This window comes from Mauremys reevesii, linkage group 1 (assembly GCF_016161935.1).
Source record: "Mauremys reevesii isolate NIE-2019 linkage group 1, ASM1616193v1, whole genome shotgun sequence".
NCBI lineage: Eukaryota > Metazoa > Chordata > Testudines > Geoemydidae > Mauremys > Mauremys reevesii.
The window spans coordinates 345,357,409-345,377,755 of record NC_052623.1 but is presented as its reverse complement, the minus strand read 5'-3'; the positions used below and the strand labels follow the sequence as shown (position 1 = coordinate 345,377,755).

General features: G+C 47.8%; 1 long non-coding RNA gene across 3 annotated transcripts in view; it reads left to right on the top strand.

The window, feature by feature from the left end:
* Positions 1-325: 325 nt before the first annotated feature.
* LOC120395208 overlaps positions 326-20,347 on the top strand; it is a 36,269-nt gene continuing 16,247 nt past the window's right edge. The window contains exons 1-3 of one of the 3 annotated variants that reach the window (XR_005592519.1): positions 326-498; positions 2,192-2,361; positions 19,100-19,179. This is a non-coding gene — a long non-coding RNA (uncharacterized LOC120395208). Of the gene's footprint in view, positions 499-2,169; positions 2,362-19,099; positions 19,180-20,347 lie in introns of all 3 variants that reach the window. The other 2 variants (XR_005592521.1, XR_005592520.1) reach the window with 2 other exon arrangements.

Here is a 20,347-nt window from a genome sequence, read left to right as displayed (position 1 = left end):
CTCTGGACATTCCTCCATGGCCTGCTAGCGGGGGCACCCCACAGTTTGGGGACCACAGACCTAAAGGCTCAGAAGGCAAATTAACTAAGCCTAAAATTTCTTATTAAATAAAAACACCCCACAATCCCCTATGATTTTGAAACTAATCTCATGATTTCTGGGGACCTGACTCATGATTTTTGAATGGTTGGGCTTGGCAGTACTGCAGCCGAGGTGACAATGATGATCCTTTGTGGCTTTAAAATGGACGTCTGAGGCTCTAGCGCGGATGAATCAGGCTCAGGAACGTTGTCCCAACCATCTGCCTTCCTCCTCTGGCCACTAGAGGCTGCTGGGCTGCTTTTGCACAGCAGGCTGCAATAAATACCAGGGTGCCCTGGGTGGGGCAGAGAGGCTCAAACAGATGCTGCATGGTGGGACTAATCCCTTCCCAAACTTGAGAGCAGCAGAAGCAGCTCTGCTCCCCTACCACAGTGCAGGAAGGAGGAATGACTGGAGGTAAGAACTCAGCAGAAACCCCCACCCCTGCAGGCCGGAGAGAGGGGGGCCATTTCTGAGTCTGGCACTGGTTGGGGCTGGGGGAGTGAGAGGGCTGAAGGAGCCTGCTAGGGGACCAGGAGGATTGTGGGAGTGTAGCTGCTAAAGGCTCTGGACATTACAGGGGAAAGGGGCTTGCATTCTGTGTGTGCACATTTCATGTGTGTTTAAGGGTAATGCACATGGGAGCGGGGGGGGGGGACTCAAAATCCTGAAGACAGACACCCCCCTCCCCCCACAAGCTTTTTTAGAATCTCATGATTTTATGGTCACAATCTCATGATTTTTGAACTCCTGGGGTTGGCACTCCTTTTTATAGGTGCCTGTTCCTTTTAAATGCCTGGCTCTTTAAATTTGTCAGGGACAAGCAGCTGGGGCCTGAATTTGGTCATTTTGAAACTTGGCTGCTTCTGATTCCATCCACTGGCCTTCCCTCTGGTTATATTTCCCCCCTTCTTATGCTGAGCTATCTGTGTGTATTATATTTGTATTTCACTGCTACGGGTAAGAAATCAGCAGTCAGCATGTGGGTTCCATGCAGAGTTTATTCTGTATTCTGCAAGTAGCTCATTGTTTGATTCCTTTATCATTGTGGATTTTGGACCCCAGCTGCCCTAGGGCTTTTCCAGAGGCACCATCAGTTTGAAATCCAGACAGGTTTTAAAAGTAATTAAATGAGTTCCTGCCTCTTAATCCCCTGGCTGATTACAGTGGTTTTACTGTCATGTTGTCCAAGTTTTAACACAACACGTCCTGCCGCCCTGTCTTCTGATGCTGTGTGTGAGACCCCCCAAAAAACAGGGGGTTCCAACTATTTGTACTGGGGGAACTGGCTTGACCCAAAAGATTGTAGCACAAAGTGGGAAAAATCGACCCCCCCCCTCTTGTTCCCTCCCCATCCCCGAATTTCTCAGCTATAAGAACCTTAGCTACTGTTTGTAACAGTCATAAACATTTGCAGACAGGTGATATTGAAGGAGATGGTGCCCCTTGAAATATACCTAAACACAAGTGTGTGGCCTAGCCCCAGATTTGCATGTCCTAACTCTGCACCATGGGCCCTCAGTTCCGTGGGAGTCTCGTTCCTTCCTTCTTTCTTTTCCTGTGCAGTGACTGAAAGAAAACTGGGGGCTAAGTGGTGGCTCTTCAGTTACAGGTTGCAGGGGGAGGGGCACATGCTAATCTGGGACTCCTGGAAGCCTTAGGCTTCCTTCCTCTCTCTCAGTGGGGTGGCTTAGGCCAGGTCTACACTACAGACCTATCTCAGTATAACTAAGTCGCTCAGGGGTGCGGCTCCATCCCCTGATTGATTTAGTTATACCGACTTTAACCCCCCTATGTAGACAGCGCTGTGTCTATGGGAGAGCATTGACATAGCTACTGCCTCTCGGGGAGGTGGATTAACTACACTGATGGGAGAGTTCTTCCGTCGGCGTAGGAGTGTCTTCACTTAAACACTATAGCGGCGCAGCCAGTGTAGACCTGCCCTGAGTATCACTCCGGATTTACACCGTTGTCAATGAGATCACAATGGGGCACAGAGCTTCCAGGAGTGCCAGGTGGAGTGTGGTCCAGAGTGGCTGCTGCTACACCACTTAACCAGGCGCAGTGCATGTGTAACCGACTGGTCAGTGTTATTGTGTCTGATCCACAGAGCAGGAGTCTGTTACTCCTCCACTCCACCGAAGTAAAAGGAGGCCAAACGGACGTGGACCATGTGTGGACTCAGGCTCTTGTGCTGAGGTGTGTTAAGCCTGCGGATGGCAGTAGGGGAGAAGCGGGAGGCGTGAAAGGGTGCTCTCGCCTGCACGCAGAGCCTTTCCGGTAAGCAACGTCTCTCCTGCTTTTGGAACGGTGATTTCATCTTTGCCCTTGAAATGAGGGCCAGGCCGTGCTGCCAGCGCAGAGCTGTCTTGTTCTCCCTACCAGATGTTTGATTTATTCTGGAGCCCTAGCGCTAAACACTCAGCCTCCCGGTGTAAACGTGGCTCTCCCGCCTTGCGGATGCAGCAGTGTCTCTTGTCCCTGTGTGACCAGCTGGAACCAACCCGAGCACAGTAATCAATCACAGCATTCAAGGTTCAGCGGGTCATGGTTGGCCTGCCATCCATTATCCCTGCCTTCTACTTTGCTGCATAATTGTTCGCAGCTTTGTGTTCTTCTGGTAGCTGCTCGAACTTACAATTAGTGGAGCTGGAGCCTCAGGCTGTATTTCAATGAGTTGGTTTCTTGTTTGCTGCTTGGTCAAGAGGGGTTGAATTTTGAGCCTGGTTAAAGCGTTCGTAGGTATTGTGCAGCAATAGAGATTAACCGCTAGAGCCCTGGCACATTCAGAGCGGCCAGCCACACAGGTGTTTAGGGGGAAATTGTGGTGCTATATGGCCCGACACTTCTCACTTATACTGGAGGGGGAGGATGGTGCCTTGATTAGAGCACTAGCTTACCACATGGGAGCCTTGCATTCATTGCTAGCTCTGCCCCAGGCTTCCTGTGTGACCTTGGGCGAGTCACTTAGGGCTAGATTCATAAGGGGGAATTGGGCACCTTGCCGTGCCTGAAGGTGCCAAAGTGCAACATTTAGGCACCTCTGGCATTCACAAAACCACTGCGCAGCTCCATCTGGCCCTGCAAGCATTTAAAGTCTATAAGGACTGAAATTTCCACTGATGAAGTGCCCGGGTACCAAAACTTCTGCTGCTGGGTATGCACAGAACTGCCTTAGCCCAGACATCAGCAGGCTGCTTGGTGCCTAACTCACACCCGGTCCCTGATGGGCTTCACAAAGGAGGCAGTCCCCGGTCTGTCCAATAGGTGGGCTACGAGGCTGCTTTACAGCACACTGCCAGACTGGGCCCTGCACAAAACCCTGCTGCGGAGGAGGGGTCAGCACCTCGTCTATCCCACAGCCCAGAGCACTTCCCTGGGACACCCAGATACAAATCTACCCTTTGCCCGACTGAGCAGGGACTTGAACCCATGTTTTCCCCATTCCCCAGGGAGGGCCTAAACCACCAGGCCATGGAGTCATTCTCATGCTTTCTTTTCAGTCCAGTGCCTATTCAGGTATTTCGTACAAAGTGCACTAGATTCAGTAGGAGAGCTTGAGAAAGATCCACACCAGGATAACCTCCTATATAGCCCACTATTTGGGGCAAGGGTGACCAGCTGTCCTGATTTTATAGGGACAGTCAATATTTGGGGCTTTGTCTTATATAGATGCCTATTCCCTCCCCTGATCCTGATTTTTCACACTTGCTGTCTGGTCACCCTATTTGGGGCACACAACTAGGAGGTGGGAGGTCTGTATTCAAGTCCCTGCTCTGAGTCAGGCAGAGTGGGGATTTGAACCTTGAGCTCTTACATCCTGGGTGAATGCTCTAACTACTGGGATATTGAGCAGGGGAGGCATTTCTTGAGAAAGAGCTGGCCTGGCTTAGGCACCCAACTGTAGGAGAGCACTCGTGCCTCTCCGTGCCTCAGTTCCCCATTTCAGAAGACTGTTGTGTGGATAAATACATTAAAGATGTGGTGGCAGTGGGGACCATACACGTACCTTAGATAAATAGTAAATACAGTCTCCAGAGACGTACCAAGTTGGGTATTAAGGATGTACAGAAGGAAATCGGTGAAAGCAAACTTCAGAATGTGACATCTGTAGTCACTAACTTGAATGACATCTTTAATGTTGACATTGTAGTTCGACTCAATAAGCACAGGGAAAGAACCGGGCATCGGCTGTATACCAAAAAAATAAATACAGGGCCTTTGGTGCTTGTCAGTTATCCTGACTGCAGCGTGATCTTTGGTTGGCGGCCGTAGCATCCCCGGGCTGTGATTTTGTTAGATCTGACTAACCAAGCAAGGTCAGGGCTGGTGAACAGTTGAGTGAGACATTAGCGATATCCAGGGAAAAGTCAAAATACTGCAGCAGGGGATGCTGGTGATTCAGGTAGGGAACTCTTTGCCCCCTGGAGTATGTGCTGAACCAGTGCCCCTGCAGTCTGTTAAGGGCACTGTTGGAGGCAGGCTGTAGCAATAAGCCCTGTGCTTCTCAGTAAGGTACTAGATGGGTTGTCTATACTACTAGTCACTAGCACCTAATATACCATTACTGGTCTGCCTGCCAGTTCTTGGGAGCTGTGCTGCCAGAGATCCAGTGTACCGGATGAGATGTAAAACCCTGACGCCTTCTGGACACTAGAGACTCGTAACAAGTCAGGATGCCTGTCCTGGTGCCTTGGCCAGATTGCATCTGCCTGCACGAATACCCCTGCAGTCTCCATTAGATGTGATCGTCTTCATTTAAACTAATCGGTGCTGTTGCTGGGTGCTGTTAAATAGCTGCCTTGTTCAATCACAGAGGCGACTGCAGTTCAGGGACAGGTGAAATTTAGGGCTGTTGGGATAGATTGGGTTCAAAGACACTGTGTAAATGTAAGATCCTAGTTATTAGTTGCTGTTTATTGTCTCTCTTCCCTTTAATGCAGAAGGCTACTGACATGACTCCTAAAACTCTTTTGAGATATGAACATCCCACAGTTATAGTGTGTTAAGGCTCAGTGTTCACCCGGCGTACTTGATACCGGTGACACCGTGATCACTGCTCTGGCAAAGTGAGTCCACTTGCCTTTGGATTTCTGCAGTGCACACGTGCGACTGTTCCACAGTGGATCCCATGGGACCTCTACTATAGATCTCACAGAAATAACAGCCCAAGAAGGGACATGGATTTGCTCAAGCGATGCTGCTTTTTTATTTTAGAGCTTAGAATCATAGAATATCAGGGTTGGAAGGGGCATCAGGAGGTCATCTAGTCCAACCCCTGCTCAAAGCAGGACCAACCCCAACTAAATCATTGCAGCCAGGGCTTTGTCAAGCCTGACCTTAAAAACCTCTAAGGAAGGAGATTCCACCACCTCCCTAGGTAACCCATTCCAGTGCTTCACCACCCTCCTAGTGAAAAAGTTTTTTTCTAATATCCAACCTAAACCTCCCCTACTGCAACTTGAGACCATTACTCATTGTTCTGTCATCTGCTACCACTGAGATCCAGTGTCTCTGGAACCCCCTTTCAGGTAGATGAAAGCAGCTATCAAATCCCTTCTCATTCTTCTCTTCTGCAGACTAAACAATCCCAGTTCCCTCAGCCTCTCCTCATAAGTCGTGTGCTTCAGCCCCCTAATCATTTTCCAGCTTGGCTGGAAACTGTAGACAATTGACCATAGGTCAACATTAGCCCAGGTTTTAACTGTTTTGACTATTTTGATTTTGCGTCCAGTGAAATGGATAAATAGGACTGACCCTGTGTTCCTAATGACATTCAGTTATGTTCTCCCAGGTTGCATCAGCCACCTGTTGGCCAATATTTGTTATCCCTCAGGGGACCGGCTTTTGCTGCCATATGGCTGTCTGGGGGAGTCATTTGTACCTCAGAACACAGTATGACTGTTGTGCCAGTGAGTGGGGATGCATCACATAATAGAACCAATCCTTTATGTAACATGTCACATTCAACCTCTTAGCTGTCCCATTCACAGCTGCAGATCGTGTATTTGAGACAAACACTGTGGTTGGGTTTGGAAAAGCTGGATAGTTTTATGACCTTCAAATGGCTTTCTATCAGTGCAAGCTAAGATAATGATATGGGTAACTGCTCTACAGCCAAAATGCTTCTGAAATAAATGTAGTCAAACTTTACTAATTCTGGGTCACTGAGAATGAAAATGATGGTTAAAATTGTTGACTGGCTCTAGTTTTCAAGTTATGCTATTGGGTCAGTATATACGACCCTTGACTTGGGAATGGCAGAGGATAAGTGAGTTATAAAGGGAAGGGATCTCAATTTAAACCAGAAATGACTAAAATACATCTTTGACTGGATCTATGAATAAATCTATGACTGGGTTTGGACAGTACTTGCTTTTTAGGCAAAACAATGAATGATGCAATCTGAAGCTGGTATTGCGTCATACATGATATGAATTGCATCATGTTATTCCTAGAAGTCATGGATGATGCAATCATAACGAAGCTTACATCACTCTGCTGAACAAATTGCCCTATATCAGCTCTAGAAATCATACAGTGTCGTGCTCTCTTATTTGTCAGTGTTTGATTTTGCAAACATTTCTGTTTAGCCAAAGTGAGCAGAGATGCCTCGTACTTGTGTGAACAGTGCAGATAACTTCTGCTATGTTTGTGGTGAAGTGACTTTTGCATCACCAAAGCGCAGTATAACCACTATGGTTAAGAAAGCCTATCACCTTTATTTTGGCTGCAAAATTGGAGATCAGGACAAGAGGTGGGCCCCACACATATGCTGCAACACTTGTGCAACAAATCTTCACCAGTGGTTGAACAGGAAAAGGAAATCTATGCCTTTTGCAGTGCCAATGATTTGGAGAGAGCCAACAGATCATACCAGCAATTGTTACTTCTGTATGGTGCCTCCAGTTGGGAAAGGTGTGTCAAAGAAGAAAAAGTGGACTGTGCATTATCCAAACATTCCATCAGCTATACGCTCAGTACCCCACGGAGAAGGACTGCCGGTTCCTGATGCACCAGAATCATTCTCACTTGAGTCAGATGAGGAAGAGGATGAAACTTCTGGTCCTGAACCATCAATGTCACAGGACCCACATTTTCTCCCATCCTCCTCCTCTGAACCACACCTCATAACACAAGGTGAACTGAATGACCTTGTCAGGGATTTGGAACTACCCAAGAGTAAGGCAGAGCTGTTGGGCTCCAGACTACAGCAGTGGAATCTCCTGGCAGGTGATGTTAGGGTTTCCATGTTCCGTGACCGTCAAAAGGATTTTGTCCCATTCTTCTTCATGGAAGGTGATCTTGTAGCCTGCAACAACATCGATGGTGTGATGGCAGCCCTCAACATCGTTCACGATCCAGATGAGTGGAGACTGTTCATTGATTCATCGAAGACGAGTCTTAAAGCTGTTTTACTGCATAATGGCAATGTTTTGCCATCAATTCCAGTTGGTCATGCAGTCCATATGAAGGAAACCTATGACAACATGAAACGACTTTTGAGGTGCATAAACTATGACCAACATCAGTGGCAGCTTTGTGGTGATTTGAAGGTTGTTGCTCTGTTGCTTGGTCTGCAGACTGGATACACAAAGTACTGCTATTTTCTCTGCGAATGGGATAGTCATGCAAGAGATTCCCACTACATCAAGAAAGATTGGCCACTCCGACAGCCATTGGAGCCTGGGAGGAAAAGTGTTCAGCATCCACCACTTGTCGAATCAAGGAAGATTTTGTTGCCACCCTTACACATCAAGCTGGGTCTGATGAAGAACTTTGTCAAGGCCATTGACAAAACACAAGCAGCTTTCAAGTACCTCCATGGAAAATTTCCAAGGTTAAGTGAAGCTAAGATAAAGGAAGGTGTCTTTGTTGGTCCTCAGATTCGTGAACTTCTTCGAGATGATGAATTTGACCATGCACTGCGTGGCAAGGAAAAGACGGCATGGAAAGCCTTCCAGTTAGTGGCAATAAATTTTCTCGGAAACAACAAGGCAGACAACTACAGGTTGTTGGTGGAAAACCTCCTCAAGGCATACAAAAGCCTTGGTTGCAACATGTCACTAAAGATACATTTTTTGCACTCTCATCTAGATTTTTTTCCACCAAACTGCAGAGCAGTGAGCGACGAGCACGGCGAGCGATTTCACCAGGACATTGCAACAATGGAGAAACGCTATCAGGGCAAATGGAGCCCATCAATGCTTGCAGACTATTGCTGGACAGTGACAAGAGATGCTCCATTTAATGAATACAAGAGACAAGCCAAGAAGCGCCGAGTAGACACTGAATAGGACTAAACTATGTACATAATAGTTTTTTGCCTTTTGTTTCATAATAAATTTTATTTATATAACCCTTTTGCTGATTTTTAAGGTGTTACATAAACAGGACAGGTGAAATATTATCATGTAAAGCAACCATAAACACATGAAAAGACCTAGGTTTACAATTTATGATTAAAACTCTACTATCTACACAATATACATAGATATAAAATGTAAAAACTTAAATAACTTAGAAACAGTAGCCAATCAGTTGTTTAAATTGTCATATTTGAATTCAGCACATCAAAATACATAATAAATAGCACATTTTATCTCTGAAGCAGACGACTTCTCAAAAATTGTAGACCAGTGTAAAGCTCACTCAGCAGATCACAGTGTAATCTCCCACTGGGGTCAGTGACTCAACATGTACAGTTCTGAGCAACTGAAAAGGCATGTTATCGGGCTGGGTATTTTTTGTTGCCTTCTTCTAAAGCATGTGTCGGTGGCAACAGCTGGAGGCAGGTTACTGGACTGGATGCACTGGTGATTTTAAACTGGTATGACCAGTCCTATATTTATAACGGATGCCATGTAGCGTGTGCTGTCTTTCGGACTGACGTTTAATACTCCTATTCTCCCTGTTCCCACCTGCCTTGGCAACTACCTCTATGGCAAATTGATTTGCACTCATAGTTTTTATTCCTCATTTTTAAGGCCATAATGATTATTGAAGGGTCAAGCTCCTGTCTATTGGACACTCACCAGGCTGCTGTGTTTGGACTCATGTTCTGTATCTCTGTGCTCTTAAGCTCCCCAGGATCTAGCTCGGCTCCAGGCACAGTCCCTCCCTTGGCCTCTAGACTCGTTCCCTGTGCAAAGACTCTCTGTCTGGTGCCCCTTTTTGGAAGTGGGCTTTCATGGTCCACCTGCCCTAGTCCCAAGACCAGAACTGAACCACCCAAGGCCGAATAGCTTAAGCCCGCCCTCCCCAGAGCTCCACCCTCGTGGATACTCTAACATAAACCTTGAGGGACACAAGATAGTTGAAGCAAATAAGACAAACTTTGTTGAGGGAATTCTAAACCAGTTACTCTTTACTTTAGACAGTAAAAGAAATATACAGATCCATGCAAAACTAGAAATACCTGTACACAATTCCCTACTTCAGTCTTGAGTGTTCTTTGGGATTCAGTCAGTGTCCATTCATGGTTCCAGGTCCTCTCTCTCCTGGACTTCACACCTCCAGTTTGGGCTTCTCTCCCAGGTCATGGAGTCTCTTCTCCTGCCGCAAGATCCCTTTGTGCTTCTGACCAGTCTCTGAATTTTTAAAATCCAGCACTAACACTTTGGTTCCTTGTTCCTACTCTTGGTTTTTTCCATTCGCTGGCTGAGATCTGGCTTTACCTAGGTTGCAGTCACCCCTTTGCTCTGCCAGGGCAGGGCTCATTCAGTTGTTGATGGTCCTTAACAACCATCCCATTCAGAGGCAGACACCCTGGTGCCAGTCCCCCTCTCCTTGCCACAAGAAGTGTGATGCAACAATACAGTTACAGTACCACAACTGTAAGGGCATAAATGTACAGAGAGTTCACAATATCAAAAAGGATTCACAAGTTGTTCATAGACAGTCCCCACAAACAGTCACAACAACACAGGCCATTTCGCTTTGTACAATAACTGCCTCACTGACATAGCTGATGTCAATGTCTTAAATGATGTCTGTCACCTGAGTACCTAAGGGGACTTGCATGCAATGAAGTAATTGATTTGAGAAGCTTTTTGAATTCTGTTTACCCAAGTGGATCATACTTCTGCTTCTCAGTCCACCAGTTTCCTCTTCCGTGACCACAGCTGAACCTTCAGACCCTGTATTAGATGTGGGTAACTCCTTTGCCAGATCTCTGAGAGTGTTCATTCAAGTGAGGACACTGAAAAACACACTCCTGAATGTCCCCTCTCTTAAACTTACAATGTAGGTCTCAGGTTGCGATGGGATGAAAGAGACATGGGGGTTAAGGGGGATTGAATTGGGAGAAGTAGCATGATAAAACTCTAGCTCCACGAAGCTGTAACCATCTGTGAGGACAATCAAAGGAGATACAAAAATGTTGGCACCATATGATGCCTTGGGAAACCATTGACATTTCCTCCCTTCCCATCCCATTGGGTAATTTATGGGAAATATTCCTGGAACATCACCCTGACTTGCAGCCCAGGGAGACCTCAGTGGCCGCATTAGGTCACCTTACCTCTGTGACTTGTGGGATTGCCTCACCCTGGACCCTTGTTCATTAACAGTTGCTTTAAGGGTAATTTACAGCTTGTAGGCAGCACTTGACACACAGCAAGGCCTTTTATTTGATACTGGTGTTACCCAAGGTGCATATAAAGATTCCTTGGAATCACTGATCCTACAGCTCCTCAGCGAGAGGGAGCCAGGTAGACCCCACAATCATTACTCAAATCTGTCTATGTGGATGGTTTGGGGCTCACTTTAGCTTTCCATATGGGGAGGGCAGATCAGATGAGTGGCAGGAAGCCCTCCGGTGCCAGTTAGAAATTGCCAGAGGCTGTGGTGACGAATGGCTCGCACAGTATCTTAGCAGTGAGGGGAAGTGAATGGTAGGGGAAGCACCGTAAACAACCAGGAGACAAACAAGAAGCAGCTGCTGCCGCTGTGCTCCCCTGTGCTAGAGGGACGCAAGTTGGGTGGATTTTCCAGGGGAGGTTAATTGCCCCGAACTGGAGCCCAGGCTGCACTGGGTTACTGGACCCAAAGGGAAAGTAACCACATTCCATTACCTTCAGTTAAACTTGCCAGATGTGGGGAGGGATGGCAAGGAAACTGTTGACCCAGGTAGATGAAGCATAAAATAAGCCTCATGGTAGAGACGCGCGCTTATTTCTCACTCTCAGTGCCAATCTTCCATGGAGGCACTTCCAATGACTCCAGTGGGTGTGCCCTTGGGGCCTTAGCTGGTGCCTTTAGATTGACCTGAAATACAGCAGGAGTTGTAGCTGTGTGGGATTCACTGCCTTGACAGATTCCTTAGGAGAATGCATTCTCGCCACCAAACTACCCCTTGCACCTTAGGAAGTGAAGAGAAATACCAGGAGGAGCTTAAGCTGGATATAGTTGCCTGAGTTGGATTTTTGGCAGGAGAATTCAGATAGCAACCTACATCTGCTGTAAGTGCGATGGGTTTTTCAATGGTCCTGGGTTTTATGTGGTATTGGAAAGACACGGTAATATTTAGCACCATGAAGGGGCTCTGTGTTCATATGGACATACAGGGGAATATACCTCCTGTTGAATTGCCAACATCCCAACACATTCTCTCTGGCTCCATGTCCCAGTCTCTTTGTCCATCCAGTGCCAGTTCTACACCCACAGCCTAGTTCCTTGTCAGACCTCCCCATCCCTCTTCTCCACATGGGTTCCAAGTCCCAGTCCCCTTGTCCAGCCAGTCCCAGTCTCCTCCGTTCTGCATCGAATTTCAGTGGGTCTCCCCCCACCCTGCTGCCATTTTCCTCATCAGCTTCCAGTCCCAGCCTCCCCTCTCTCCGGTTCCCAGTCCCAGCCTCCTTGCCCAGTCACTCCCCCTCCTTGCCCAGTCACTCCCCCTCAGCCTTCTTGCCCAGTCAGCTCTTACTCAGTTTCTTGTTCCTCCAGTCCCAATCTATTCCTTCCCCTCCCCCATCCAGCTCTTGTCCCCTCTGCATTCAAGTCAGGTGGCTTCCTCCTCCATGTTGCACCAGCCGGGAGGTCAGTGAAAGTACAGGAAAGACAGCTCTGGTGTCCAGCAAAGAGCAGCAATTACAGGGAGAGTCCTTCTGAGCCCCTATAATCCTGGGGTGAAGCGTGCTCAGTGGTGCTATGGGGATAGTACATGTGTAGTCTGGTCAGTACTAAGAAGTGTCAGAGGCTTGAGCATGCTGTGTGAGTATGGAATCAGTGGAGTTTTTAGCTGCTAAAGTTGAAGAAATCTCTACTGAGCGTGTGCAAATTGAGATTTTTCAAAGGCTTACAATTTGGCCAAATTCAGGCAGATTTTGATAGGAACAGCAAAAACCCCATCTCTCTCTCTCTCTCTCTCTCCAAGTCCCTGCTCCAGACCATGGAGAAGCCAGAGCTTTTCAAATAAAAGCTCACCAGAATTTTTCTAACATTGCAAAACAATGGTTTCCCCCCCCCCCTTCTACCCCCCGCATGCACTAGGTTTGTTCTCAGAAATGACTAAACCATTTTGGCTGAAACTTTCCAAAAATATTCAGCTTGAGGCAGACATCTGACATGGGACATTTCAGCTCAAACAGTGCCAGTTTGGCAAAGTTCTAAACAACTGAAAACAGGGTCTTACAATGGGTAGTGTGGGGGAACTTTTATAAGCAGTGCTACCTGCCCTGCCCATAATTATTGACTTATTTTGTAAGCTTTTTGGGGCAGGGACTTTATTTTTGTTGATGGGTTTGTACAGAGCCAGTGTAAGCAGAGTCAGGATGAGCTCTACCCTGACATCTGGTGGTAGATTATGGGGAGTGCAGAGTGGAAGTTTTCAAGTATTCGCATTAGCAGATGGGGGGGATCTTTGCAGATAGGAGAGCTACATGGGTTCCAAACCCATTGAAAAGAGAGAGAGCTGTGGACAGATATTTGTACTGTGTGGTGCAGGCTTCTTGTGTGAGCCAGAAGCACCTTCTACCCTATGCTTTCTCCACTGTGGAATGTGTCAGAGTTAATTTTTGATCTTAAGAATCTAGATACACAGGTTACTGAGCTGAACCACTGGCACTGGGGGGCCCTACTATGAGCTGGAATCAACTTGAGAGCTGGACTGACTGCTGGAGAGGGAGTGGGAGGAGGAGAGCAGGAGAGCTGAGCAGCAGGAGAGCAGAGGAGCAGGCGGAGGCAGCCACTGGGGCAGGAGTGCTGCCGAGAGGAGCCAAGGAGGCAGAGAGCAGGACAGCTGGGACACTGGAGGAGCTGAGCAGCATGAGCAGCCACAGAGCGGAGCAGGAGTGAGTCAGCGGAGGAGCTGGCTGGCTGGAGAGAACAGGACCCAAGGCAGGGGCAGGGCAGGGGGCAGGCAACGACAACCCCCCCTTTCCCCCCACCCAGGCTGGGGGGGGAGGGGGGGGAGAGAGAGACTCTTGAGAGGGGGAGCTCTGACCCGGGACTGAGACTTGACTTTTGGGGACTTTTTGGGGGGGGTGGGTGGGGGGGGGTTGCTGGATTCAATTGGTCCCGAGAAGAGAGAAGGACATGGCCCAATTTGCTGGAGTGGGTCTTGCTCATGGTTTTGATACTTGAACTTTGGAGGTATTATTTTTTAAATTTAATTGTTTGTGTTTGTCATGTATTGTAAACCTTTGCTACAGCTACACTCTGTGCTTGCAGGAGGGAAATGTGCCTCTTGAGGCGGGTGTGGTGTGTAAGATTTTCCCAGGTCACTGGGGGGGGGCTCAGCTGGTTTGCATTATGTTTGTGGGGGACCCTATGTATTGAACCCCGCCCCTTGCTGCTATCGCCTTGGCCCGCAATAGGGTCCTGGTTTTCTGGGGAGGTGTCGGGGTGGGACAGTATGTGATCATGTCATTAAAGACTGTTCACAATGCATATGCACAAGAGGGCTAAATTAAAGTTGTAAGAAACTCTTATCATGGAAAATATTAGACTACTCCCCAACAATGTATTTCATGTATCATAGAAGATTAAGGTTGGAAGAGGTCAGCTAGTCCAACCCTCTGCTCAAAGCAGGACCAACCCCAACAGTGTATAAATAACATAATCTACAGATATAGCCAAAAAATTACTTGAGGCAAACATAATGCATCATTTCTCTTTCTTTCTCTTCCCACTTTGGAGTAAGGTTGTTTTTACTGGCATCTAGAAAAAGGAAAATACTGTATTGACAACAGACTGTGACATTCCCCTTTCCTTATCCCCTGAGTTGAAGTCTGTAGCTGTATTATTTAAATAATAATAATAATTAATAAAGTAACCCCCTGCACCCCACCTTAAGAGTGCCCTGCTCCTCTGAGAAATGCAAGGGAGCAGTTCAAACAGACAGAGCATTGCAGTATAGTCATGTCTTTGTCTTATACTTCAAATGGGGATAGTGTGTTTCATCTTCCCTCTTGTTCCTCTGTGTTTTTGGTCTGGAAATTCCCTCTGGTGGGTATGTTTGATTCTAAGCTTCCTTTGCTTGGAGGATCGTACGTTTCCTCCAGCCAGCGAGCAGTGCAGGTGCAACAAAAATGTATTTGGAGATGTAAATAAATGATTATACCTGCTGTCCTGGTCTTCCTGCTGTCCTCATCATCAGTTTCAGCTTTCCCCATGCTCTCCTGCCTCTTATTGCACCTCACCAGGTCCCTCAGGAATTGAGCAGCAGCAGCCCCCTGGGTGACCCATGTGCAGTGTACCATCATCAGATAAAGGAAATGACCCATTGGAGCTCTCATACTCACAGAGAGCAGATGTGTGTCTAACAAGCCACAAAGAGTTTAAGATGTGTTTCCTGCCCCTGGGTGCGTGCTGTACAGGAGGCTGCGAAAAAGAGAAAAAAATCTTGATCCCATAGATTCTGGCTCATTGAATGAGTTTAGCGTGAAAGCCCCGGCACAGCCTAACATTTTCTCGGGAATTCTTGAAACATAAGCACAGGCAGAGGAGCTGAGCAGATGACATAATAGAAACGTGCAGGATTTCAGACAGAGGATTTGATTGAATCTTGTAAAAATTAGTGTTTGGATTATGGTGTCTCCTCTAGAATAAACAGACGAAATAGAAAAAGGAAACTGTAAATCCTTTTCTCTGATCCAACAAGCGTGTCCGCTGTGTAATCACGGGGGAGAACACCTGGAGAAAGCAGCTCTTTTCAAACCCCTGTTTACATTGGCCAAGCTAGAAAAGACTAGAGAGTGAGATGCTCCAGGGTGATTTCTCAGACACGTGAGCGCATTCCAGCTTCTTTGCATCTTTACAGCAGTGGAGTGTCATGCCCGCCCCCCTCGAGAGTCCCTCGGATCACGAGATGTCACTCACTTTAGTCCCAACCTTATCTCTGTCCCACGCTCTCTCCCCTCCATTGTAGGAAATGATTCATGTCAGAAATGCAGAATCCTCCATCTGATGTAGAAGTTTTAATTGACATTAAAGATGGTGAGACTCTGATACTACAGCAATGGGGGGCCATATAAGTACCTTAGATAGAGAGAAGTTGTGGAAAGAATTACACGAAAAACAGGGATCACCCAGCATTCTCAGTTTCCTGCATGAGTCAGTGTTTTGTATCCCTCCTTTTTGGTCTTATTCACACATCCTGTCCCTGCTATTTGGGCACTGGCAGGTTCTAGAAACTGCTGCCATGGACTGGGGGTCAGGTTCGATAACCCAGCTCTGTCACGGACTTGCTGTGTGGACTTGGGTGAGCTACCGATCTCTTGGTGCTTCTGGGTAAAAAGAGCTGTTTGAAAGGCTTAATGAATGAATGTTTATAAAGCACTTTAAAGGCTCCAGATGAAAGTTTCAGGGGAAGTGCGATGTATTGTACTGCTGCAGCATCCCTAAATTGTGATCTGTGTCCTTCCGCTGGGGTCCATTATCAGTCGGTCTCCAGAAGAAAGTCAGCTCACATGGTTTTGGCTCTCTTCCTTGCAGAGAGGAGTCTAGTTACCGATGAAAGCAGCAGGAAAAAAGGAAGAGGAATCAATCGTGTGATGGTCAGTTAGGAACTGGACTGTGATCCCCACCTCATTTCATAGAGGCCACCAAACTGTCATCAGACAGCGCCAACTGCAGGTCAACTGTAGCTGGGCTGAATTCAGTCACCTGTAGATACGTCTATACCTTTACCAGTGCTCTGAGCCAAAGGCCATTTTATAATGATAAATAGCCAGTGTCTCTGGACAAAAGTGATCATTTGATCAGTTCCTTTGCTTTGAATGGAAATACAATTGGATTTATGCAACTCAGCACAGATCATATTACATTTGGCCACTGGGTCAGTTGTTTTCTAGATCACAGAAAACTTTGCTGTGCAGGCTGAAGGCAGATGACTGCTTTACAGACACACGCAGTCAATTGTTTCGCTTCAGAAGGGATTGGGCCAAAAACTTGCACCGGTTCCACACCAGTGTCTCTACCAGCTTCGGTGGTGGTCCCCTCATTTACACCGGTGCAAATAAGAGGAGAAGCAGATTCATTATATTTAAGTGGAGAGGCCCAACCAGGAGCATTGGCCTGACACTGCAGAGATCCGCAGTCTCGTGCTGTCTATCTAAGCCTGCTGAGCTGTCAATCCAGGGCACTCTAATGGGTTTTTGAAGGAGTAGCAGGGTCTGATGTTGAGCATGTGGACAAGTTGTGCAGTAACCACAAGTCTTGAGTTCTTGCAAGTACTGCCAGTCCACATACACTGCTAATTGCTAGCAGGATCAGGGGCCAAGACTGGAGGAAAAGGCTCCAACTTTCTGCTAAGCAATACAATGGAAAGTGTTTTATGCGGGCCCTCGCGTGCATTGGAGAGCTGGAAGAGCGGGGCATCCTGCCAAGCTCCCTTTCTCCAACCTTGTAACTTCTGAGTTTAAACACAAGTATCTGAAGTTCTTTAATCCGCAACTATTGTCCTGGGTCATCTAACTGCTCGTCAGACTGATGGCTCAGTAGAGAGAAGGCATCATGCTGCGATCCAAGACACCAACATAGGCAGTTCACCATGGGCTCTGCACAAGGGGCAGTAGGGCTGAGGTGATGCTCCCAGTGGCAAGGGGTTGTGCTGTGTCACTCACGAGAATGTCTCACAACTTTGCTGTACAGAGCCCTGCCACAGAGGGTTGTGCTATTAGTGGACATGATATTAGTGAGGAGGAAAAGGGACCTGTGATGGGATGAACCCCTTCCCAATCAGGAGTGAGAAAGGGTCAATCAGTCAAGTTCACTTCACTTGGATGGTAACTAGGTAGTTACTTGTCAGCCAGAGGCAGGGCCGTCCTTAGGCACACGCAGCAAAAGCGAATGCGTAGGACAACTGAAAATTTGGGGCACCACCAGGACAGCAGGTAAGAGCGGGTCAGCTCCCACACACCCAGCGTGCACTGCAGTCCCCTTAGGCAGGGGCCATAGGCGCCGACTTTTCCCGGTGCCGGTGGGTGCTCGCGCCCTCCCTGCCCCCGGCCCCACCCCAACTCCACCCATGCCCTGCCCCTGCGCTGCCTCCATTCCAACCCCTTCCCCAAAGTCCCCACCCCAACTCCATCCCCTCCCTGCCCCTATTGGACTCCTTCCCAAATCCCCGCCTCGGCCCCGCCTCTTCTCTGAGCGCGCGGCATTCCTCCTCCTCCCTCCCTCCCTCCCAGCGCTTGCCACCGCAAAACAGCTGTTTCGCGGTGGGAAGCGCTGGGAGCTAGGGCGAGAAGCGGCACGCTCAAGGGAGAAAGCGGAGCAGAGGCGGAGGTGAGCTGGGGTGGGGCAGGGAGCTGCCGGTGGGTGCAGAGCACCCACCAATTTTTCCCCATGGGTGCTCCAGCCCCAGAGCACCCACGGAGTCGGCGCCTATGGCAGGGGCCATATTCACTGAGCCGAATGAGCCGGCGCCATGCATTCTGCATGAGGGAGAGGGTATGGGGGTCTCTGCAGGGAACTGTGGCACTCCACCGCTGTGAGGTGGGCTGGGCAGCTCAGTATCCTTTGCTGCCTCATCCCTCCCCCTCCCTGTGCATTGCTGAAGATCCAGGCTGCAGCTGGAGAACATTTGTTAGTGCTCCAGCAGAAAGGAGAGCCAAGGGGCAAGGAGTTAATTTGAAGAAGACCTGCCCTCTCTGCCCTTGCTGCTATATTTCTTACACTCACAGGATGGTGAGTATCACTGACCCTGGAACCGGACAGGTCTTCCCACCATGCAGTGTGGGATGGGCACCTTCCACTGTAAACATACTCTGCTCAGCTCTTTGAGGCAGGCCTGGCAGCCATTCTGCTGACTGATCTGTGGTGTATCTGAAGGATGGGATGCTGAGTGAATCTGACTTTCAGCTCCTCCAGCATATAAACAGTCTAGGGATTATCTGCATAGGAACAGGCTTGGCATTTACAAAGACTCTTACTTAGTAGGAAACTTTCCACTCAGTTTCCACTTAGTCTTGGATTTAGATAATTGAAAGCTTAACCGGAACTCTTAACACCCTTGTGCTTCCAAACAAAACACACGAAGACAGCCTATTCTGAACCTCAGGAAAGGAAGGCTTAGAAGAACTCAAAAGGGTTTGAGAGTGACAATTAACTCTGGAAGAATACCATAACAAACTCTGTGTGCGCGCGTAGGTGCATCAACATGTGCATACGGATGTGTGTATTATATACACACACCCTGCACTGGATGGACTCAGAACTGCTCTGCTTTGTTATAGGCCTTATACTGATAGTTATTGAAGGGAGATTCTCCTTTAGCTTGAGTGGTGGAGGCTTGTACTTTTGGACCAAGAACATCTGAGCTCTAGACTCGTGGATGCAGCTAACTTCCAAATGGTCATTCGAAGCAGCATTAGTGAAATTATAAAATGGTTACAGATTTCTGAAAATATGCCTGGGTCCCTTCCTTCAGCAGCTTGAGGTTTCAGTTACCTGAGTTAAGCGTACTTTAAAGGAATTTGACCTCGAGCTATCCCTCCCAGTGACAAACATTTGTCTACCACAGTGAGAAAATGATAAATAAAATATAGCCATTGCTCTGTTTTCCTGTGTTCAGAAGTCCGTTTTGGGAAACTCGTTCATAGGACATAGCTGAGCTTTGGGGCTGCTGCTGTCTGCTGTTTCTATAGGAATCAGGTAGGTGTGGGAATTCCAGTGTGTGCAGGAACTGAAATCCTCCTCAAGTGAATAAGCCTTTGAATATTGGGTAATAAGGAGGTATGGTAATAATTCTCTATGGCTAGCTCCGGTGACACTAAACATGATGGACCACGTTCACCCTGGGACCATGTAATGATACTTTTGTCAGTAGCTTTATACCATGGACAAATTTGCCCATTTTACGATGATCCAAGCTGATTGCTTAGAGCATCACTAAACATAAAGGGAACGGTGTAATCTTATTCTCTGCAGTGGATGCGATTGGTACAGTATCCTCTCTCTTGGTCTCTGAGGGTATCACTATTTAATTTCAGTTAACATATGTAAAGTGCTTTGAGGATGAAAACCAAGTGCCAAGTACTATTTCCTTTAATTAACTCTGCACTGATTCTGATGCATGAATGTCTCCGTTCGCATTCCAAGCATCCTTGGGGATTAGAATACGGCCACCAGGCTCATTTCACTTATGACTCTTCCACCCAACTTGAAACCACATCTCTCTTTGATACCATCTCTTATTAATTAAACATGCCCCTCCAGCCCTAGGAAGGCATGGCTTTGAAAGCAATACTTGACTCCACCAGCAGGAAACCAGCACTGCCTTCCCTCCCCAGTGAGAGCTATAAAAGGACTGCTGCCGATCAAGGCCCATTGATCAGCACAAGGAGGTGAGCATGTAACAGATGCAGCATGAGGTCACTTCCCCCTGTGTCTGCTGGGGGTGCTGATGTGGTGAAAGGGAGCCGCCAGGCTGGAGTTTGGGATCAGGGACCCTCGCCCATCCCGAATGTCTACACAGCCATTTTACAGCCCTGCGGGCCTGAATCAGCTGACCCAGGCCAGCCGCGGCTGCTTCGTTGCTGCCTAGACCCTCATTCTCTTCACTGTGCCAGCTGCAGTCATCTTAGGCCTAGCTGCTTTCTTCCTCGGCCTGCTGCTAACTGTTAATGACGTCTGGTAGTGAAGAAGCAAGAGGAAACAAATTGCTGCTGATGGATCACATTTCCCCTAGGCAGAAATCCAAGTTTGCTGCACTCGGGATTGGCACTTTTATTCTATGTGGAGAAAGAACCAACCAACCAACCAAGGGACAAAGAGCATTGTAAAGCCTCTGTATAGCTCACATGCCAAAAGACGGGGCACT